General features: G+C 43.7%; 1 long non-coding RNA gene across 1 annotated transcript in view; it reads left to right on the top strand.

Moving 5' to 3' along the window:
- The first annotated feature begins 1,445 nt into the window (after nucleotides 1-1,445).
- LOC122790547 overlaps nucleotides 1,446-23,502 on the top strand; it is a 99,795-nt gene continuing 77,738 nt past the window's right edge. Inside the window, exons 1-3 of the long non-coding RNA XR_006363027.1 lie at nucleotides 1,446-2,246; nucleotides 8,295-8,439; nucleotides 8,532-8,695. This is a non-coding gene — a long non-coding RNA (uncharacterized LOC122790547). The remainder of the gene's footprint in view (nucleotides 2,247-8,294; nucleotides 8,440-8,531; nucleotides 8,696-23,502) is intronic.

Below are 23,502 nucleotides of genomic sequence, written 5' to 3' on the forward strand. Positions count from 1 at the left end.
ATACTTTTAGTACAGTAACAATATTCCATTTCAAAGCTGACTGAATGATTCTTATTGAAATGTTGTAAGATTTTATTCTTCACGAATCTTTGGACATTTGCAACGCAGTGGGTTTGTTTCCAAGATGCAAATGTTCAAAGTAATGGTGTCCTATGAACTGTGGGGGAAACTATCTTATAAATGTATGCCTGCATGAGTGCATGCACCAATAAGCAACACTATTTCTGAACATATGAAAAATAATTACTAGTGAAGGGAAAAAAGCATGTAGAAACAAGCAAGTAACAAAAACAAACAAAAAAATACAACTGCCAAGACCGGAATAATCATTCCACCAAGTTTTACAAAAACAAGCACATACTAAAGATGTAATTTCAGTGCTTCAAAGGCTGCGACTAGATCAACTAATCTAATAGCCTAAGGGTGGGGGAAGAGAAATACACTGTTAGGAGGGTGGCCTAATGGTTAAGGTGTTTACCTTACAAACACAAGGTGCAGGGTTTGAATCTCACAAGGAATAACTGGCTAGGCTTAAAATGGCACGCAAGGGCAGTTAGCCTAGTACTAACCTATGAACTAATGGCAAACTCTTAGCAGTTCCTAATAATAACCATCCCACAGTGATGGTTTGTGACATCTGTCCTACAGTACATTAACAAGCTTCTTTGAAAATTGTACCTCTGTGTGAATATGTGACTTACACTGCACTAAAAGATAAACAAAGTACTCTAGCAAGCAACTGACTTTAGAAACAAAATAATGCCCATTTAAAAGTATTGCATTACTGATGTGCTTTCTATAGCAGCAACAGCAGTAGTCCAGTCATTAAATGCCTGTAAGGTTACTTTTCTCAATGGCAAATGCACAGATTAAACTAATGAATAGCTCACAAGGAGAGCTTGTCAGTAGAACTGCAATTTGAGATGGAGTTTGGTTAACACATTTGAACCTTCCTGCAGGCACTCTACCCCCACCCCCCTCAGCCAAAGGTGAGCATGCTCAGAAAGGCAAACCTGAAATGTAAACAAAGGCTGAATCAAAACAAAAAATCCCTGGGACAGGACTCTTGAAAAAGGAGAGAAAGTGATAATTTCTACGAGGACGGAGTTTGTTGTGTGCATGAACGTCCGCAAATGAATATTGATATTGCTGCTGCATAGTCCGGCCTGCAGGCGTGTTTGGGGCGGGATTTGCTACTGCGCATCCTGCGTACTACACTTATAGATTTGCCCCCCCCCCCCCCCCCCGGCGTGTAATTTGTTATGCTTATATATGTGACATGCTGTTTATTTATTAAAAGAAAGTACGTAAATGCACAAAAAAGAATATGCTCATTTAGCTAACCCAACTAGAGTAATACTGAAAGAAAGAATACCCAACAGCCCTCGTAACAGGAAATCTGTAAACATGTAGTTACACCCATCGGGGCCTATAAGGAGACAGCAGTGTGACGACAGTTTTATAGACATGTTTTGAATATAAATAAACGTTAATGCATGCATATTTACGCAGAAGCTGCGTTTATTTCGTATGCACAGGAACATAACACCCATCAAGTACATTTAAACATTTTTTTCAAGGAACTTTTTAACGCATTCTGTGTGTGGCGGAACGATATCTGCGTTAAATTGCGAAGCGGCCGATGTCTTAATAACCCTGCCCCTCATTTTTTTTCTTTAGTCTTGTCGTAGAGTGGTATACTGGATGTATTGTGGTTTTGAGTCGCTTTGTAAGATAATTGTTTTAATTACCGTTTGTATAATGGGGGACGATTACCGTAATCTGTTTGGTATCTAAAAGTATTTATAGAAACGAATGTTATGAGCGGTGCAGTTTTGTACAGTCATTCGAGTTGTGAAATGGGAGTTTGTCTTTTTTTCTCCACAGCCTAAAATGGCGGACATTACGTTCTAGTGTTTGGCTGTATCAGCGTACGATACACTTATAATTTGTGTAATAAATGATTCTGTTTGTTTCCAGATTTGATTTTATCAGCACTTTTAATTTGATTTGTCTTTTATTTCAAGGTATCAAAAATATTTTGAATGGGTAAAAGTTATTATTTAATTGTTAAGGCGTCACGATCACTAGCTTACTCGAATGTTAAGCTGCAAAACTTATTTCTCTCTTATTCTAAACAGGAAAAATTGACTTTGGTGACATCACGCTGTCTGTACAACAGCCTCATTTTGCCCTCGCTTTATTTGGGCTGTGGGGACGCGTTGGAACTGCAGTGGTAAAATGAAGTACGTATCGATTCTGCACTTATTTTTTAATAAAAGCTACGTGAAATAAATGTTGAGTGGGTTTGTTAACTTGCATTTTAGGGATTCCTACCCGTATGTGTTTTGCGTTTGGACTGCAGTTCTAAATCTTGAGGGTGCGCATGTTCTCTGCTAGATTGTACATGTTAAAGAACTTAACCTTATGTGAATGCGTCACAGAGTAGCTGGTGATGTGATAAGGTGATTAGTGAACGTTTGTTTCACTAACGTGCAGCAAACACGTGAATTAGAAAACCATTTTTTTTTGTTTGGCGTAAGAATGCAGTAAGGTTATTTTCTTAGTACAGCTTGGAACTCCCTTTTTTATGTGACTAATCTTTAACGTAAACATTTCCTGTTTTCGTAGGGCCCTTGAAAACGGAAGTTGGCGGCCTCTGCCTGAAACTGAGGTAATGACTGCGGTAGTTGACAGTGCACGCTACCAAATAATCCAATATTCATTTTTTTCCCTGTAACTGAAATCAGTTTTTCAGAACCACTTAAGTAGTAAGTGTAGTCGAATATGTAGGCCGTGTATACGTAGGGATGACCTTGATTTTTTTCCCTCTGGTTTTAAATTTAATTTAGCGCGGTCAGGCGGAAATAGTTGGACTAAGTTGTCTACAGTAAGCTGTCTAGTGATATAAACATAGGTTGGGAACGACAATTGTTGTATAGGAGGGGAGCGTTTAATGTACGTACGAGAGTAATCTAATGTCGTCTTGACATTTGAGTAAGGCATGTGATGGGTTGAATGCGCCTTTTTCTACGTAATGTAAGACGTTCTTTCGAAAGTTGAAATGGGTAGTGGTAGCAGAAAAAAGGGGAGTAACAGCCCTAGCAGCTTGTGAAAATTTAGGCCTGGCTTTGGCTGCGTAAATGTCTTTGAGGCCTGATATAACTGGTTGTCCCCCAACCCCTGGAAGACTTATTTCGTTGTAATGCCGATCATTACTGTACCGGAATGGGGGTAATAACGTTTAGTTGGCTGCGTTAATAGGATACTAAGCAAACTGCCCTTGCAGGCCATTTTAAGCCTAGCCAATTATCCCTTGTGAAACAACCCTGCACCTTGTAAGGCAAACGCCTTAACCATTAGGCCACCCTCCCATCCCAAAAACGCAACTGCAAGCGAAAAGTGCGAAACTGTCGACACGTGGAGTTTGTGAAGTCGTGTGGTGCTTTATTTTTTTTCCCTCTTGGTCCTGGATACGTTAACAGTGCTCCATGGAGCGTCCAGTTCCTTTCACTAAAGGAATGTCCATGCAAATTAAGCATATTATGTAAATAGGTGTGGCACTACAGTGACTCTTAAAAGTAAGGCTGTTGTAACGTGTGCTTGGTCTGTTAAGGTGACTGTGGTAATTTTACCTGTTCTCTGCCGCCACCACGTCTGTGGTCCTTAGACTGCGCCCCCCCCCAACTAGTTCTGAAGGTAGGAATTGCTAGTTAGTGGGTGAGATGCATGTAGGTAGTCATAGCAGTCCAACCATGGAATGCAGATCGTAAAAAAGTGTGAGCATCCACCAATGATGCTATTGGATAAGTGTTTCTGGGTTAGTAAATTGTTGGGACTTGTCAATTTGTGTTCAGTTATATCCCAACGATTAAGTTCTGTTAACCAAATGTGGGATCCGTACATGACTCTACTTCTAACAGTATAGTTAGAACAATATAGTGTAACAAATGGCTCTCTTTTGTTGTAGTTTGGCATGTTTTTCTTTATTTAGGACAGTAGAATGGCTAAATTGGTTAATGGGGTTGCTATTGCTCTACAGAATGGCTTTTGGGGAGTTTGATCAAGGTGCTTGCCCATTCTAGAGGTCCTGCAGATTTTTTGGTAAAACTTGCATCTTGAGATCTGAATTATTTGCAATTTCAGGAGCCCCCTTCCCCCATTAATGTTATCTAGAAGTAAATTTGTATGAAGAAGGAAAAGGCACTACATTTGTAACTAATCCGCTTATTTTTATTTTACATTTAACTGGGTTAGTCTGGCTGAACACTTCTCATTTTCAGCAGAGGCCCAGTGCGAAAAGCTCCTCTGGACTAGAAAACAATTACTGCAATGTCATTAAAATTTAAGTCAGTTATACGATCTTACAAGCAGAGCCCTGGAGTGGAGAAAAGCTCCTCAGACAATTCAGTTATACAGAGTATTAACAACTGGCAGACAAGTATGCGAGTTACAAACAAGGTTTTAAACCATTAGAAAAATGTGACTAGTTACAATATTTAAGCTGCTTAGAGCAAAATGAGTTCATAGGCTGATGTTTAAAGGTGGGTAGGATCTAGTTGTGTAGGAGTTTGGAAACAAAGGAAAGTAAGAATGGCTAGTAGGAGATGTAGGGGGAGGTAGAGTATAGGAGACTAGACAGGTAGGTTGTTTTTAGACTAAGAATTAAGAGTGGTTGGAGAGAGAAGGAAAAGGTGTAGGAAGAGGCAGGGGAATAGTGTTACATTAAGAGTAGTGAGGTGTTGAAATGGAATAGTGTTGATACATTGAGGTGTTGAAATGGGTTAAATTTTACAGGCCTAAGAAGAAATTGTTCCTGGTGGTATAACTTTTATCTGAACAGAAAACAAATCAAAATTCTTCCTAGTGAAATCCCTCTTCTAGATTATGAAACTTGCCAAAGAAGTTGCCTTGGTATTTATGGACCTTAAAAGTTGTTACTGGATGGTGATACCAATTCGTGTACCCTAGGTCTGTGATTCCAACACAATCTCCCAAGGTCCACAATTGTAGTAGCAGTAAAGGTTTCTAAAACTTTACTTGCATATATTGATGGGTTACAAGTAGCAGTTTAACAAAGGATATGTGGGTTTTTCTGGAGAAGGTGCATTCTGATTTTTGGGAAACTATTTTGGGGACTAGATTAAGTTGATTTTTCTTAATTACCAATTAGATTTAATCGAGGGATGTTTTACTCTGGGCTGTACTTGAAGTTTACTTTGTGGGGTTTGAAAGTTCTGTAAATGAAAGGAGTGGTGATGGTGTGGCTTGACACTTTCCCCGTGCCCATAAAACCATGATTGGTCATAGGAAGGTACTAGGCTATTGGCCCTGAGACCCTTGGAAGCCAAGAATTTAGCCCATGTTCTGCCAAGTCTGCACCCAATACCCTTGTCCAGTAGGGACACAGGTGGAATCCCAGGGGTGTATTTACTGTTCCATCCAATTAGCCAGGTTGAGCTAGCATCAGAGTATGCAAAGTGTATGCTTGTTTGGCTATCCTTCCCCACTGAGGTCAGATATTGAAGGTAGTTAAGTTGCATATGAGTAACTAGTTTTTTAAATTAACTTGTATACTGGCATTAACTTCTGGCGGTGTCTTACAAAGAAACCAAATAAGTTTGCTCATATTTTTGGAAAGCTTCACTAGTGTGCCTCTTAATGGTTGCCATCCTTTTCAGTAAGTTTAAAGGGCAGCTAGGTCGGGTGGCAAGCAGGTTTTCTGATTCTTGAAATGAGTAGTTGGATAGACTGGCTAAGAGGTTATCCCCACCCATTTTTGAAAACTACTGATAAATAGATCACAAATGGCTGGGACTGCATGTATTTTTCTCTTCTTGGCAAACGTATGAAAAGTCTTTGGGAGTTGGCTTGTAATAGTTTTAAAAGTAGATGCAAGTTTTTTTTAGGGCATTTGTAATTCAAAATTGTAATATGGTTAATGGATCAGGGGCTTTACAAATTGGTAATGTATCCGTATTTGTTTAAGTAAGAAATGTGAATGAACTAGAAAGAGCTAGTTCTGAATTGAGCAGGCCATCTAAAGAATAAATATTCTGTTTGGTGCAGCTACAGATGTGGTGCTTGGGAGGACTGGGTAGAGTATAGGGAGTTGGGAGGACTGGGTAGAGTATAGGGAGTTGGGAGGACTGGGTAGAGTATAGGGAGTTGGGAGGACTGGGTAGAGTATAGGGAGTTGGGAGGACTGGGTAGAGTATAGGGAGTTGGTGTGGGAACTCAAGCTTAATGCTACATCCTCTGTTGGTTTAACTGACTGTAAGTATATCTACCCAAAGTTAAAAACTGCCAAACTATAGAAGATTTATATTTATGCTGTTTATAGTGAAGCTTTGTATATTTATGCTGTTATTATAGTAAAAATGTGTATTTATGCTGTTGGAGCAATGTGGGTTGGAGTTTATTCATTAGTATATTTAGGGTTAAGCATGACTGGATTTTATTAGCGGGCGATATTTCTGGTGGTCCACTGGGCCAGGGTAGCCTATTTAGTGGAGGCCTGGGGAGAAAAGCTCCAACAGAGGTACAAATTGCATAAAGTTCCAAGAAATCACAACAAACTAGTACAGATAATTGATTAGGACTTGTGCCACAATCTTACAAGAGAACAGAGAATAATGTACAAACTTCAAAGCTTACATAACAATTGAACATGATTTGTGCTGCAACATGAAAGGGAACGTTTGTTAGAGTAATGAGAATTTCACAATGCAGGAGAGTTTTAAATAGCAAGCACTCAAACAAATATGACATTGTGTTTTCTGGGTGGAAAATGTAGCATTATAAATGTATGAAAAGAGGATAGAGAGGAATGAGTGACACTAGAGTAGATTTGGGTTTTCTGCATTGCTGTTGCAGGCAGCATTTGCAGTGAATGCTGATTGCATTGATTTGGGTGCTACACATTATCTGGTAGGTGAGCCATTGAAGCATACATGCCTGTCCAAGTGGAAGGCAGACCAGTAGTTTTATTAGTAGAGGACTTTATTTTTCCCACAACTGTGCCTTGGGTAGTAAATGTCTAATGGATCTTTGCTGACAAGCAGTGTCCTGTAGAACATTGATTTTCAGTCTTGTCTGCTTCTTGACAAGGGGTTTCACTAAAAAGCTGTTTTTGTGTGGTAAACAAAACGAATCTTGTCCTGGGCTAGAAATAATTGTTACCCCTGTCTGCTCATCTTGTGAGCAGATGGCATCCAGCTGGACTTCACTTCTGGAAAAATTGGCAACCAGATTTTGCCTGTTAACAGGGCAGTATGTAGCACACCTTTACTGGTGCTAGTGCTGATTAAAAATGTTTTCCCTGATGGCGTATCTTTTTCTCTCCCTGGCTTTTTTTCTGTTGACTTGTTTTTAACTTCTGTGCCAGTAGCTTGGATCCTGTGTAGCTGACTTTTTTTTCTCTCTCTCTCTCCAGATGACTCTCATCTGGCATTCTTTTGCTGGAAAGAGCACGTTGGTGGCAGTGCTACCGATGCATTTTTCATATCCTAAGTATGTTAAGAACTTTGACGCATGCTTGACTATAAGGAGAAAGTTTAATGGGTAAGTTGGTTAACCCAGATGTGTTTTAACTCATCAGTGACTCCTCCAGGTGCATCTGCAGTTGCCTCCTACTATTGCCTCTAGGTGTCAAATTATTGCTTGTTCATATTTGCATCAATTAGAAAACCGTGTTGTGCACAAGGTTTTAAAAGACTTCTTATTACACAGTGTAAAAACTTAACTGCATAAGTATTTGACCTATCTAGTGCAAGAATTTATATGGATATAATTTTGACATTTTTCTGAATATCTTAACCAAGTAATGCAGACAGAACTCTTAGCCTCAAATGAAAGCTCTCAGCTAGATGAGTAAAATGCTGCTGACAGCATGTGTAATTTCAGTGATTGCTGAGATATTTTAAGCTTACAAAATATTACAAATGATAGTTGCTGTGTTTACTGTGACTCTTAAAATTCGGTTTTAAGACCTTGAACCTAAAGAATACTACTACCACTATAAAAATAGTTTGTGCTGAAGTTTGCTACTTATATTTTCATATCCCCTGTGGTTCAAACAAGCGTTCACATATTTTGGAAGTGTGAATATTTCTGTCAAAAGGCTTGGTGCCACCTATTGGAAGTTACAGTGCAAACTTCCTGAGCTCCATTTGGGGGGATAAGTTAAACTGTGCGCTAGACTTGTCAATACTATCTAGTGGTATGTTCCTCTTGATTTAAGAAAAGTTAATCTGCTGAAGACAACATTAAAGGTATTTGTCTTGAATCTGTAGGGATATTATAAAAGCCCTATTTTGACTGCATTCCATCGAGTCCACACTTCGAATAGAAGTAGTACGTACAAGTCATCTTGGAGACTCCCAAGAAAAGTGGTATTCACTGCCCTATTCAGTACCTTGGATAGACACCAAACACTGGGTATGGCATGTTCTTAACAGGATTTTTTTGCTTCATGATGAAAGTCTGTAAGAATGGTAATACCCATATCCCATTTTCCTTCCTGTTTTCAGCTTGCTACTGTATCCTATGTTGAAGAGCATTATGTGCAAGTGTCCTCCTATTGAGCGGTATTGCTCTCCTACAGCAAATTGAGCAAGATGCTGCTGTGCAACAACAACTGCATTATCGTCAAAGTGCATTTTAAGTCTGCAAGAATGTGAAAAGCCATTTGCAGGTATGTTGTGAGGCTTTTAAGTACTGCAGGGAATTTGAGGCCAGGACAAAGTGGGGGAGGCTTGAAGTCATGGTCATGGCACGTGGTTTCCATTTGCCTTATGATTGCACATGGTCATATGAGCAGGAAGGAAGGTTTCTCCTTCGCATTAAAATTTCATTTTGTACATAATCTTATTGGGCAATTTTTTGCCTTTTGCTTCAAAATGGTATAGCAAGGAAACCTGTTAATTGCATCCTTTCCAAGTAAGGATAATCACTTAAACTGCTTTGCACTGGAACTGCACAGTGTGAATGCGAGCTTTATTAGGTAGGCACTCTGTAAGTATATTGTGCTGCACCCCCCCCCCTTTTTTTTTTTCTTTTTTTTTTTTTTTTACTTGACTGGCTTGTGGACTGTTAAGACCTTGACACAATTGGAGCATGTGAAATTGAAATTCGTTTATTGTTGGTAACTGCACTAAAGTTTCCAGATTTTGGAAGGATCAAGATTGGGAAAGTGAGTCATAATCTGGAACTGTTCAGAAGTATAGTTGTGGGGATGCTTGCCAGCTGTTTAAAGCTCAGAAGTTTACATAAAATTGTACTTGTTTGTATGCAAGGACTACTGCTGGACAGAAAGCCCCTGTTTGGTCTAGCATGTTTCCAATACACAAGTACATGTGTGGCTGTTGGGTAGCTATTAGTCATTGGTAGTGTTTCAGAACAGGCTTTTAGAACATTTGCTGTTTTGTGGTTATTTTGACTGACTTAGTTTTAGGTGGAACGCCCAACATGGTCTTTCAGTTTTTAAGAAATGTTTTTACAGAAAGTTCATTCTTGAGTTGCAGTTGATCCCTTGCATGCATGACTGGGAAACCTTGTGATTAGTGTGCAGTCATGGAGTAAACAAGTTAATAGTTCTGTTTTTAGTGGTTACGTTAAGTCATGTTTAGCTGTTTTTATGCCATCCTCTTGAGTCCTGCATCTTTAAGGTGACCACTGATGTAAACTTTTAACTAATGAATGGTTTATATCCTAGAAACTGATCTTCCCCTGTTCACAGGCAGTTGGCCAGTCAGTACAGCTGTAGTTTGAGAGTGCCAAGAATGTAGGATTGTGCCATCTGCTGCAAAGTGCATACAAAGCTGTGCAAGAAAGTGCTGTAATTGGTATATTACTTCATGCAGTCTTAAGAAATGGGGAATCCTGACTGGATAGATTGAAACTAAGGAAGAGGTTACTGGGCTATGATTAGAGAAGCTTTGCTTATTCTGTGCAGTGTATGGAGCTTGAGTTGGTGTAGCAGTACTCAAATGGTGTCTACTGCTGAGTTATGTAATGTTTTTTAAAGCTGTTGCGCCCCCCCCCCCCCTGTTGTGAATAGACTTTATGTAGCATGAGTTGTGTTGGATTTATCAAAGCTAATCTCTCATTCTTTCTGTAGACTTGGAGTTGTGGTTAACAGTTGTAAATAAAACCAAGGCTCTGATGTCTTGCTTTTAAAGGAATAGTCCCAGTCTAAAATTCTGACGTACCACTTTAGTTGGGACCAATTACTTTTTTGTGTGGTTGTGGTAGTCTGTTATATCTCTATTGCTGTTCTCGGAATAAAGCATCCATACAGTTCAGTGAATTCATACTAAATCTTGTGGTTATCTTTGAATACAGAGTCAGAGTGCTTGCCCTGCTTCTGTATAACCAAACATTACACTAACTTCAAGCCCCACCACCATTGCTGTATGTTAGTAATACATGTGTGTGTGTGTATGTATGTATATATATATATATATATATATATATATATATATATATATATATATATATATATATATGTATGTATATATATATATATATATGTATGTGTATATATATGTATGTGTGTATATATATATATATATATATATATATATATATATATATATATATATATATATATATATATATATATATATATATATATGTATGTATAATGTGTGTAGCCTCCCAAGCCCAAAAATGTTTGTGTAGGTTGAGTTCTAAAAATTGATGCTGATCAGATTTTACCCCATTGTGGTTGGACTCCAGACTTCCTCTTGGACATACTTTCCATCTCCTGTCCTTTTTTGAGCTCAGATGTGTACCACAACATCTGCCCCAGTGTGTGGCAGTTGTCACATGGTCCAGGTGTGAGGTTGCCCACATGTCACCTTGCCCTTCAAGGGCATGGAGACTTCTCATTGCAGAGAGCATTGCTGTGACTCTTCTGTCCCTGATGGGATATGGGAGGACTACATCACACTCCCATCAGGGAGATCTCGTGGAATGTCTGGTGCCCACTTTTGATTTGTGCCCATCTACTCCTTCCAACATTTTCTGTTCTAAACAAAAAAAAATCTGCTTATTTGAAGGTCTCCAAAGCAAGGCATGTTTCTTGGAGTGCACTCCATGAAGCCAAATCCTTCTTGGTGCAAACTTCATATTGACTGCTGCCTACTGATCTGAATTGATTCATTGGCTAGAAGCACTGGGGCAGCTTTGCTAACCATTCTCCTTTGGGCAGATGTTTTTATTGGGGGGGGTGCTTTTTTTTTTTTTCTTTCTCTCTGCCTTTTCAGGCTACTAACTAATAAGCCAGTGGACTAGTAATGGAGAGGGGTGTTCTCACAGTAGCTGTCCTGTGACAGCTAGTGTTGACATGGTTATTGAGGCTGGTGTTACTTTTTTTTTTTTTTTTTTTTTAGTAGATGTTGTGCAGGTTTCTTTCCCGAATGAAGATTCAGACCCCAGCATAGGCAAATTGGGTTCAGTTAGTGGTCAGTTCCTTCATGGGTGAGTACATTTTTGCCTTTTTTTTTTTTTTTTCTCAAAACTGAGGGGTCTAGTGGTTAAGAGTAGAGTATTTTTAAAGGAATATTGCACCAAAAACTGGAAAATGCTTTTTGACTTCCAGATTTTCTTTAGTGTCAAACAGCATTGCCACTGTCTCCAACCCATATAACATAGCTGGTTTCACTACCCTCTTTTGTAGACCTTCCCTTTGACTCTTACTGATACTAGTCTGTCACAAATCTCACTCCTGACGCTCTTCACCCACTCCATCCTGCCTGTATTCTCCTTCACCTCTCTTCCACACTCGCCATTACTCTGAACTGTTGATCCGAAGTACTTAAAACTCATCCACCTTCGCCACCTCTACTTCCTCTATCCTCCCCCTCATTCACACACATATATTCTGTCTTAGTCCTGCTGACCTTAATTCCTCTGGGCACATCTCCACCTCTCCTCGGTCGCCTCCACCTGTTCCCTACTCACTACAGATCACAATGTCATCTGCAAACATCCTAGCCCACGGGGACTCCTGTCTGATCTAGTCTGTCAGCCTGTCCATCACATTGCAAATAAGAGAGGGCTCAGAGCTGAATGAAGATGAAGGTGGACAAGATTAGTGTCCCCCAAATATTTTAAAGCAAGGGTTGTGCTGATTTCTGTGGAGGCAGTGACCACAGTGTAAAAGCTTGAGGATTGCTCCACTTTTAAACCTCCCCCATGGGTAGTCCAGGGCATTTGACAGGTTTGATAAGCTGTCTCTTGCTGTCCATGGCGCTGAATATCTGGCTTGCATAACATGTTTTCGAAGATATTTGACTTTGGAACTATCCATATCCCTGTCTGGGTCCTTGTTTGCAATGGAGGAGAAGGCTGTCGTGCTGTTGTGCATTTAGCCGCACTTCATTCCTTAACTTATCAGATGTGGCTGGCACGTAAAGAGCATTGATCAGAATAGGTGTCAAGATGGCATGCCTGAATGTGTCTGACTATTGGAACACTTCAGTGTTCACTAATGCTGCTTGTGACATCCACCTTTTTTTGGACCTAAAGTTGTATGTTGTCCATAAGTGAGCAGGAGGGCAAAACCTTATCTGATATACAGTCCCGCCCCTGAACACTTTCAAGGAACCAAATGGGAGGGGGGGAATGCTGTTTCTACAAGTTTTGCACCAAGACACTTCTGGTGATAGACCCCTAAGGGAGGAGCAGTGTTTTGGAGTCTTTTCTCTCTGGGCCTTTTCAGTGCTGCTGAGCAGCTTCGTTTCTGCTGCAGACTGGGGCAATTGGGGGGGGGGGTGCAAGTCCTCCATAAGCTCTCACCAGACCAGCACACATCTAATGTAGGCTCCGCCTTTGCTCACTAGCAATGTCTAACCTTCACCCATTTTGAACAATAGAATTTATTTGTGATCCAGATGGCCAGACTTCCAGAATCCAAGTTTCTCTCCCATTAGAAACCACCAGCAAGGTTTATTTTGTCATCTTGGCTTAGTGGCAACTGCTGTTTAGTCTCTCTTGCAGGTCTCCATTCTCCCCTGACCTCAGTGACCATGAACACTTCTCAGCCAGTGGAGGTATTTTGGGAAACTGTCCCAAGGCACATGGTCTCCCTCGGGCCATTCTTCACATCTGTATACAAAGATACTGTTGGGGCTGCCCCCCTTTGAGTTGTGCTGTCTTGATGGGCAACATGCCTATCGGTAAACAAGGGGGGAACATGTTGCTTATTGTGGTGAGAGGCTGTGAAGGTTTGACAGTGGGTGAAAAATAGCAGCACACATACCAGGGAATGTGTAATATTTTTGTAGGCAATTTATGTCTGTTTTCTTCATGAGCATATGGCACTACTGTATACTCCCCAATCCCAAATTGATTTTGTACTGCGGCTACTTGGTTGAATGTCCATACCTTCATATTTCGTTGTAAACTGTCCTTTCCAGAATCTTTCCATGAGTACTCCAGACTTTGAAGTAGCTGGGAACTCATTCCCTGGAAAACCCTTTGGGTATGAAAGCAATGTAACATGGTAAACAACTAGTCCCCCCCCCCCCCCCTTCTAGATATCATGCTTCTGGAGTGACTACCAGTTCCGGTAGTCACATTTATATCAGAAGCGTTTTTCTACATCTGACTTCAAACCCCTATGGGGTACTTATATTTTTCTTGCTACTGCTTTGAGTTTCATGTTAGGTTGGAAGGGCAAGTGTAAGGGTGGAGGGCAAATTCCACATAAGAACTCTCATGAGCTGTCTAGGCCAAGAATACAACCGTACCACATATAGTAGTCATCAGACCTTTGGCCCCAAAGCCCTTAGAAGCTGTCTAGCAGCTTTGAATTTGGGCTATGAGCACCAGAGGCTTAAACGTCTTAACTGCACGTATGGATCTGACATTGGTATCCTCACAAGAGCACTTGGTCAAGAAGGCCAAAAAGATAAGCCTGAACAGATTGCTGTGCCCCCCACTCCAGCCGTGCCTCTCGAGGCCAGTGAAGTCCCAGAGTCTGAGCATGGAGTCCTTGGCGCTTCCTTTGACTGAAGGACTGGAGGAAACAATTTTGTCAGAGGTCATGTGCTGGAGGGAAACTCTGGTGTCAGTCTGTTGCTGAGGGGGAACCTAGGCTCATTATTTCCAAGGGACAGCGTGGCGTGTTTCAAATTGTAGTTCATAAAGACATAGAATAGGGCATCCTGGAGTGCAGGCTGGCGTTGGGCCCTCCTACCCTCCACTGTTTCAACGGTCTCCAGATTCTCGTAGGAAGAGAACAGACTTGAGCATGTTTCCCAATCTTTTCCAAGGGTCGAACAGCCAGGCCTGCTCAATGCCAGGGCCTGATCCCTACTCGGGTCTCCTATGGCCTCTACCCCCCAAGGGAAAAGTCCCTGATGACCCTTCTGCGTAAGGATTCTTCAGAGGACTATTCCATCACCTACTTCTCACAAATTGCTTCTCCCCTGGGATATGCCTCGGAGGAGTCCAATGGCAGATTCCCCAGGTGAGGCACTCGCCTTTGAGACCATTGGCAAGATGCAAGGTTTTAAGTGGGGATAGCAGCCAAATCACGAAGACTCAAAGATGAGTTACTCCAATTGGGCGTCTCCTAGTCCTTCTGTACACCCTGCTTTTCTGGATGCATTCATGGCTGCTTCTAAAAAGCTTGATAGCCCCCAACTCCAACGTCCAGATGGATTCTACATGCTACCTGAGGTAGCAACCTTGCTCTAAAGGCTCCTGCTGCATATCCAGCAGTCATTTCTGTGACCATGGACAAAACATCCAAATTGCTTCCCTAGACTTCTCTTTTGCCCTCTGATTAGAGAGCAGGATGATGGAATGCTTGGGAAATGTTTACACTACTGCCTGGCTGTAAGAGCCATCAACTGTCATGACAGATGTACAGATTCACTACCAGATGCTCCTGTTAAGGCAGAGATCTCTTCCCTAAAATATTCTATCAATTGCAGCTACGATGGTATTGAAGCCTCTGCTAGAGCTGTTGTCATCTGGAGGTACTCGTGGCCGAGACTGCAATCTCTCCCTGATGACATCAAATCCAAACTCCTGGATGCTGCTCTGGAAGACACTCACCTGTTTGCTGCAGCAGCTGCTGATCTCTTCAAAGCCGAAAGGGAATGAACTGCAGAATGAGATGCATCTTTGTCTCTCCGGTACCTTGTTTTCAGAGGAATTATCCAACAAACTTTTATTTGTAAGAACTGTCAAGAGATCTCTGACTAAACTCAAAGGAACACAGGAAACGGGCCCCACTCAGGCCTGCCTCTGTCAGCCCTCCTTCTAAACAGCCCTTTTCAGGGAAAACTTGGTAGTCTGGTTATCAGGCCCCCCCCCGGACACTACTCTATCCATGCACCTCTTTTCCTGCTTGAAAAAAGTTACCCGGGACTCCTGGGTCCTCTCGTACAACAGGGATATACACGTCCTAGGAAACCAGACCCACCCCAAGACCAAGCATCTCTTCCCACCAGTCCTCAAAGAACTCCTTGCTCGAGGCACCATTCAGGAGATCCACCTCAGCAAGAGGAAGAGGATTTTTACTGTGTTGGTGCTTTTTTTTTATTACTATTTTGGCTCCTGAGGCCTATCCTGGACCTATCCCACCTCAGTACATTCCTCAAGTCCCCTCCTTCAGGATGGTCTCTACCTACTCTTACCCTGATCCTTCCTCGGGCTTTCCTAGTGTCCTTGGACATAAGCCTACCTACACATCCCCATTCGCTCACTTTTCAGGAGGTACCTCTGCTTCTCAGTGGACTCTCCACACTTTCAGTTCAGTGCTTTAAGTCGTGGCTTTCGCCAGAACAAAGGGAACAGAACAGTTTTTCCCTTAGATGACATCCTGATCCCGGCTTCCTCAAGTTCCACAGCCCTACAAACTAAGCTTCACTATCTCCCTGCTTATCGGGTCTAGTATTTACCACAAACAATGCTCAGATACCCTCCATGACCAGGTGTTTCTAGGGTGTTCTGACAAGGGAAAATTATGGTTTGCCTACCTCCAAACAAGATTGTGATGCTCACATCTTATTTTGAGGAAATTCTTCCCCTAAAAGCTTAGTCAGGGAATTCCTCAGAATCCTAGGGTTCATGGCCTCCAGTATCCTTATGGTCTCCTTGGCAAGACTCTACATGAAGTTCCAGTGGTATCAAAGTTCAATTTGGAAACACTTGCACCCACTGGAATTCATAATTCCCATGTTGCTGTGCCTGACAAGAGAACTCGGATGGTGAATCTCCCAGATTCAGAAGAATCCTGGCCAACCAGGATCTTTTCACAGATTCCTCAGACACAGGCTGGGTGCAACCCTAGGAACCTGGAGAGTGAGGAACTCATGGACCCACACCCAACAGAAGGAGTACATCAGTATCAAGGCAATGAGAGCCCTGATATTTAGCTTGGAAATTTTCCAGGATCACTTTCTACCACGCACTCTGAGGTGGTGCACAGACAATACTACTGTGGTGCAACGCAGAGAGGTTACTTCAGTCCTTAAATGTTTACAAAACTGCTCTGGTATTACTTGTCCAAAACCAAATCCCTCAGCACATCTGACAGGCTTTCTCTTAGTTTCCAAGCAAGCCATGTCCACTTGGATATCTATTTCATCCTGTTACACTATTCACGGCAAATCTCCCAGTTGGGGCTCATTCTTTCAGGGCAGTGTCCTCCTGTGGGGCCTTCCTTAAAGGATTAGACACTGCTGCTGTCCTCAAAGCAGCTACTTGGCATTACAAGCTGGAGAGCCAGGGCAAGATTTGCCAGAGCCATCCTCCATGGGTTTGTGGAAAGTGCTTCTGTTCCGCCTCCCCTTCCATAGGACAAGAGCTTCTGCACTTTCCTTGAATACATCGGCATATGAATAGGACATAGTATTGTGTAAGAACTTGGCATAACTGAAGATGTCCTTCTCTTCTATATGCTGCTGCATAGTTTCCCACCCAGCCTTCCCCCTCACTTGCCTGACTCCTGAAGTACCGACTCTGGCGGCATTCAGTTCTGAGGTGGATGCATATTGTCATATCGGTCCATTTACAAATGTCCAAGAAAAGGCACATGATGCACACCCCCTAGCAGTAGCATTTAACTTTTTGTATAACGGACGGATGTTTGAGTTCACAAGAGCAAACTCCCTGATGTCAGTACAGCAGCATATAGAAGACATCAAGGTTGTATTAAGTTCTTGCACAACAATACTTTTCTCCTAGACTACAAAGGATTCTATAAATTCTAGGGTCAGTGGCAGACACTGTAGTCCCTCTGGCGAATTCTTCAGTGGCTCCTGGTGTTTGGTCAAGCCAGTCATTGCAAGGAAGAACTTTAGTTGGTGGTGTCAGTCCAACAAAATCTTGTCAGGCTGTCCCTTCTCAACCCCAGGCCATAGTGACCATGGATGTGCCAGATTGTGTGGACCCCAGGCCATAATGACCATGGATGTGCCAGGTTGTGTGGGGGGCATTATCTGGAAAGGACAGTCTGAGGCACTGATCCAGCTGGAAGCCAATTTGCATATTGGTGGTCTAGAGATAAGGGCAACACTCTTAGTATTGCAAGCATTTCAAGAAGCCCTCCCCTTGGGAACAGTTTGTTTCAAACGGACCAAATGCCAGTACTTTGGTACATTAAGCAAGGGGGGACCATTTTGAGTTGCTTGGAGTATGGCAGTGGGTAATATATTCCACTTTGACAGTGGGCAATTCATCTTTCTGGTAGCAATGCACGTCCCAGGGAGCTCAATTTTGATTGAGGACAAATTGAGCAGAACCATCCTCATGCCTCACGAGTGATCTCAATCCAGTGGTGGCAGAATATTCCACTGCTGGGGCCAACCTTGCTGTGACCTGTTAACATTCCCAACAAGTGCAGTAGTTTGTCCTAACCCCCCCCCCCCCACCCCACTGTCTTGTACAACTTTACTCCGCTTCCTCTAATATACCAGTTTCTAAAAGCCAATAGGTTGAACAGAATAATTCTCTCCTTGACAGGTCTGGTTTCCCTTCCTGCTTCAGAAACCTTGGGTACTGGACCCAGCTCCAGACCTACTTCCCACCCGAAGTGGCTTGTTCATCTGAATCTTCAGCATTTCAAGCTCACTGCATGGTTTCTCCAATTGTCATGATTGCCAGGCATTCTTCTGTTACCTCCCCAGTCCCATGCATCATTCTAGCCTCTCAAAACTTCAAGAAAATTTTATTAAATGGTCATGGACCTCTTGACCCATATTCTGTGCCTTTTTTGATAGGTCTGGAGTTTTTGACTTTGAAAACGGGAGCATCAGCCCCTACTGTTAGTGCATCTTGCTGCAGTGTCTTTTCATATTGGTTTAAAATGGTTCATCCTTTGTCCCATAAACTTTGCGAAGCCTTTTTGAAAGTAACCCTAATGCTCAGTCCTCCATATAAAGAGCTCTCTGTACAGTGGGATTTGAATCTGTACAGTGGGATTTGAATCTGATACTTCAGTCTTTTGCTAGTTGTGACTTTTTTTTGTCATGGAAAACTTTTTTCTTGATAGCTGTCACCTCTGCTAGAGTATCTGAAATTCAGGCCTTATTCTGCAAACCTCTCTAGGGACAGGGTCTCCCTCTGAAAAAATCCCTCCTTCCTACCAAAGGTTGTCTTTGGAGTCAAATATCAGGCAGACTGTGCAGCTCTTAGTCTTATTTTCCCCAGTAAAGGGGAGTATGGTCTGCACTTTATCTTCACAGAGCCAAGGAAATCAGAAATGTTTCAAGTTACTGAGTGTTTGTCTATAAAGGGACTTTCACCTACCAGGATCTGTAAAAAGGCCGTTCAACCCGAGCAATAGTAGCTTCTGCAGTTTTTCATGGCCGGGCTTCCTTGGATTGTGCAGCGGCTACATGGGCATCTAATACATTTATTATGTATTACAAATGGGACCTGGTCTCTAGAGGTTGTGAATCATTCAGTTCGATGGTGCTCAGGAATATTCTTTCGTGCCACCTCCCCATATTCAGGTAGCTAGGGACTGTGTTCCACAGTCAATGATTACATGAAGCTTGATAACCTCAGATAAAATTTGTCTTACCATAACATTCCAGCTTTTTATTTTTCACTAATCCTTGACACCCCCACCTAATTCCCCCTGCCTTTAGATCTTAGTGGATTGGATCTCTCCAGAAAATGTCTTCATGAAAGACACATATGGCCTCTGATCTGTCAACTCTAGAACTATTGATGTTAAGTTGTCAATCTCGCCTTCATTCTTGCTTGATGGGTTCGGAGCCGATCCCTCGGCTCCGACTCGGCACTTGCTTTAGCTCGAGAACTCCTTTTACCAGCTCGAGGCAGCCCCATATCCCATGATGCAAGGCAGGAAGTACCCAGATCTCGTTTGCCACTTGGGAGGTCTTCTCTTTACCAGCTCCTGGTAAGTAATTCACTTTTGTGACATTTAAGCCCCTTTTTACTTAAAAACTTTTTATATTTGATAGTTTAACTTTAAACTTAATTTTTCTGACAGAAATCCCTGTCTCTTTTAAATTTTTTTTAGTCAGTTAATTTCCCTTTCCCATCCCCCCCCTGTTAGGGTGTGTGTGTTGGTTTAATTTACTATATCCCCTTTTGGGATTAATTTAATTTAATTGGACTGGTGTGTGTGTGTTTTTTGGGCACCATGTCTAAAGAGAGGGTTTCAGGTTTTAAGAAGTGTGACTCGTGCTGTCAGAAGATGTCTCTGACAGACGGTCACACTTCTTGCCTATACTGTTTAGGCCCTCTTCACCTGCAGGACTCCTGTGCTATTTGTCACTCCTTCAGCCAGAGAGTCCTGCAGGAGAGAAGGAATAAGTTGATTCTGAGGGGTCTTCTTAAGCCGGAGGGCTCTCCGGCTAAGTCGGCCCCACAAAAATCAACAAAATCTGCCAAGACCCAGGCTTCTGTTTCTAAGCCTGTGGCCTCGGCTCCGACTGGAGCCGATTCTGGATCTACTAAGCCTTCGGCGCCGATGGCTATCGGTGCTGAATCTGCTTTGACCACTGTGGGGTCGGTTCCGACCGGCTCCGACACCCACGTGGCACGGGCATCGGTGTCGGCTCCGATCGGCTCCGACACCCATGTGGCACAGGCATCGGTGTCGGCTCCGATCGGCTCCGACACCGTTACTTTGGTGGCTGTATCGGCTCGGCTGGAGCCGATACATCGAAGCGTTCTGCCGGCTCCGAAATCGGTGCCGACAGGATCAATAATATCGGCTCCGATGACCCATTCCAGGAAGAGCTCGAGGTCCCCTTCCTTGGAGCCGATGCTTTCGGCCCGGCCTCCCTCTTCTATCGGAGCGGAGCCATCGGAGCCGATCTTCAAGGTCATCCAGGTTGTCAGACCATGACCTAGAGAGAGTGGTCAGTAGATTGCTCAAGTCACAGGTACTGGCCCAAATGCTACACAGTCCGTCTCAGCAGACGACTGTTGGTCCACACCCCGTTACAGTTCCTCCTTCAACTCTACCCCAGAGTTTGGAGTTGGAGTCTTCGGGCAGGGTTACTGCTACGGCTGGAGGACGGATACCCCCTTCTGTTCCTTCAGCCCCTACTCTTATCTCCTCTTCCTTAGAGGGATTCGGTGGTCGGGCTTCCATGGTCTCCTCCGAGGGGGTGAGTGGCATCGGACCCTTGTCCGAACCCGCTCTTCCCCTTGGAGCCTCGGCCTTGGTGAGCTCGGCTCCATCTGCCTCGGAGACTTCCCTTTCGGTGGCCCCTGGAGTTCCTAGCTCTTCGGAGCGGGGTCTCTCGGACCTGCCTGGGAGGGGAGCATTCGAGGTGATGAAGAGTGTACTGGCCACTGGTATCAGTCAGCAGTCTCTTCCCGTAGCTCCTCCCTCTATTGTACCTGTTGACATCTCTGCCACTTCTCTTGCTACAGGACCCAGAGATCCTCCGCCTCAGGTTTCCCCATTGGGAATTTCCCCTCTTCCGAGGATTCTCCTGATGTTTGGGAGATCCTCCTAGGAAGAGGACTTGTAAGAGGAAGCATGTAGACTCCCTGAGTCTGTCACTGGATACTGACTTTGATGAGTCAGAGGGATCCCCTAGATCCCCTCTGAGGATGTCTCCTTCTCAGACATCCTAGAACTTCTGAAACAGAGGGAAACTGGCCTCCAACAATCCCTCTGAGGATGAGTCAGTATACCTAGAGGCGTTTGGATCTCGGCCCTCCACCTCCTGGGTGTCTCCGCCTTCGACCCCTTATGCAGGTTATAGCACGAAGGCGTGGACAGCTCCTGACTCTGTAGAGCCAGTCCCTAGGAGGCCTTCTAAATTTATAACTGCCCCTAGTGACAAACAATTCCTTACAAAGGGTGTCCCGCTGATGCCATGGTGGTGGCTGCGGCCACCAAAAGGAACTTGCAGATCCTTCCGTGCCCGTCCATCCTCCTAATAAGGACTCTAGGACCATGGATAGGTACGGCAAGCGGATGTTTTCCTCAGCGACCTTTGCTATGCTCGCTGAATTATCTTTGTCACTTCACCAGACTCCAGAGAGATATCCTGAAGGAGCTGGGAGAAGTAGTTCAGGATCCTACAGCTGCAGGGGCCCAAGAAAAGATTGCTTCGCAGCTAGGAACCCTCAATTCCATTGCTAACTCCTCCATGCGGCTAATATCTTACGCTGCTGATGGAGCGAGTAGAGCCGCAGGCACAGGTGTGGCTCTTAGACGCCAAGCCTGGATGCGGCTATGTGATTTTGCGGATCCCTTTAAGGCGTCCTTCACAAATTCTCCCTTTGATGGGTCAGCTTTGTTTGGCCCTCAGGTGAAGGAAACCTTGACCAGGTGTGAGCAGGACGGCAAGACTCTTTCTGCTGTTGGAGTCCGTTTTTCCACCCCTTCTAGGCCTTATCCCAAAGGACAGAAGGGTGGGAAGATGTGGTTCCGTAAATCCCAAGGAGTCACGCCGGATTCACGTGGTCAGTTTACCCCTAGAGGCAGAGGGGTAACAACAACAGACGCTCTAGAGGCAGAGGGGGTCCGAAGAACCAGGGCAACAGGGAGTCTCTTCCTGAAAAGCCTTTTCAGCATCCCTGAGGTGTTGCCCGGCTGTCCCTCCTTGGAGGCAGTCGGGGGAAGATTATCACTGTACCCAGAAGCCTGGCATTCCCTCACTCGAGACAGATGGGTACAGTCGATCATATCCAAGGGTTACATAATTCCTTTCGAGGAAAGTCCCTTCCCCTCAAGTTCCCTTCCAGATGTACCACCCGGTCTAAGGGACATTGCAGAGTTAGAGATCGCAAAACTACTGCAAAAAAGAGCCATTCAGCCAGTCACAATAGACCATTCAGAGCCCGGAATCTACTCAAGGTTCTTTTTGGTACCCAAAAAGACGGGAGACTGGAGACCAATATTGGATCTCAGCAGACTCAAGTCTGTCAGGAAGACAAGATTCCGAATGGTCACTCTTCAGTCAATTCTGCCCTTCTTACAGAAGGACAACTGGATGTGCTCAATAGATCTTCAGGATGCGTACTATCACATCAAAATTCACAGACGCTCCAGGAGATTTCTCCGCCGGCTGGGGTCCAGTCATTTCCAGTTCAGAGCCCTGCCCTTTGGTCTCACTACAGCCCCCAGAGTGTTCACCAAATGCATGGCAGTGGTCACGGCTCACCTGAGACGTCAAGGATTCCAGGTGTTTCCGTATCTCGACGACTGGCTCCTGTCAGCCACCACCAGGCATCAGCTTATACAAGCCAGGGATTACACAATAGACCTTTGTTCTCATTTGGGCATCTCAGTCAACTACGAAAAGTCATCCTTATCGCCCTGCCAGTCTATTACCTTCATAGGCGCAAACTTAAACACTGTTCGGATGTCAGCTACCCTTACAGAACAAAGTTTCAGACATTCAGACTCGTGTCAGGATCATTCTGGCCAGCAAAAAGGTACAGGCCAGAATGGTTCTAAAGGTATTAGGTCTTATGGCTGCGGCCATCACTCTTCTTCCCCTGGCTCGATTCTACATGCGCCTCCTTCAGTGGATGCTGTTCACACAGTGGTCATACCAGCAACTCCCAATGCGTCACCAGATTCTGGTGACACAAACATGCAAAGAACATCTTGCTTGGTGGATCACATCGTCTCAGGTTCACCAAGGCAGGTGCTTTGTACCTCCGTCCCGATAGCCACTGTCACCACGGATGCCTCCCTGATCGGGTGGGGGGGTCATTATCAGGGCAGGATGGTTCATGGGACGTGGCAACCGTTCGAGTACCATCTGCACATAAATGTCCTGGAGATGAGAGCAGTGCTTTTAACGTTGCAAGCCCTCAACGACTTTCTTCCCGTAGGGACAATTGCAGTCCACACAGACAACATGTCTGTAGTTTGGTATATCAACAAACAGGGCGGAACCAAGTCCTACCCCTTGTGTCGAGAAGCTCAGACTATGGCAATGGGCGATCTCCTCTCATCGGTTTCTGGTAGCAACGCATATCCCTGGGAAAACCAACATTATAGCGGACAGATTGAGCAGAGCTATTCTCATG

The sequence above is a fragment of the Protopterus annectens genome, chromosome 1.part2 (genome assembly GCF_019279795.1).
Source record: "Protopterus annectens isolate FY-2018-M chromosome 1.part2, PAN1.0, whole genome shotgun sequence".
Lineage (NCBI taxonomy): Eukaryota > Metazoa > Chordata > Ceratodontiformes > Protopteridae > Protopterus > Protopterus annectens.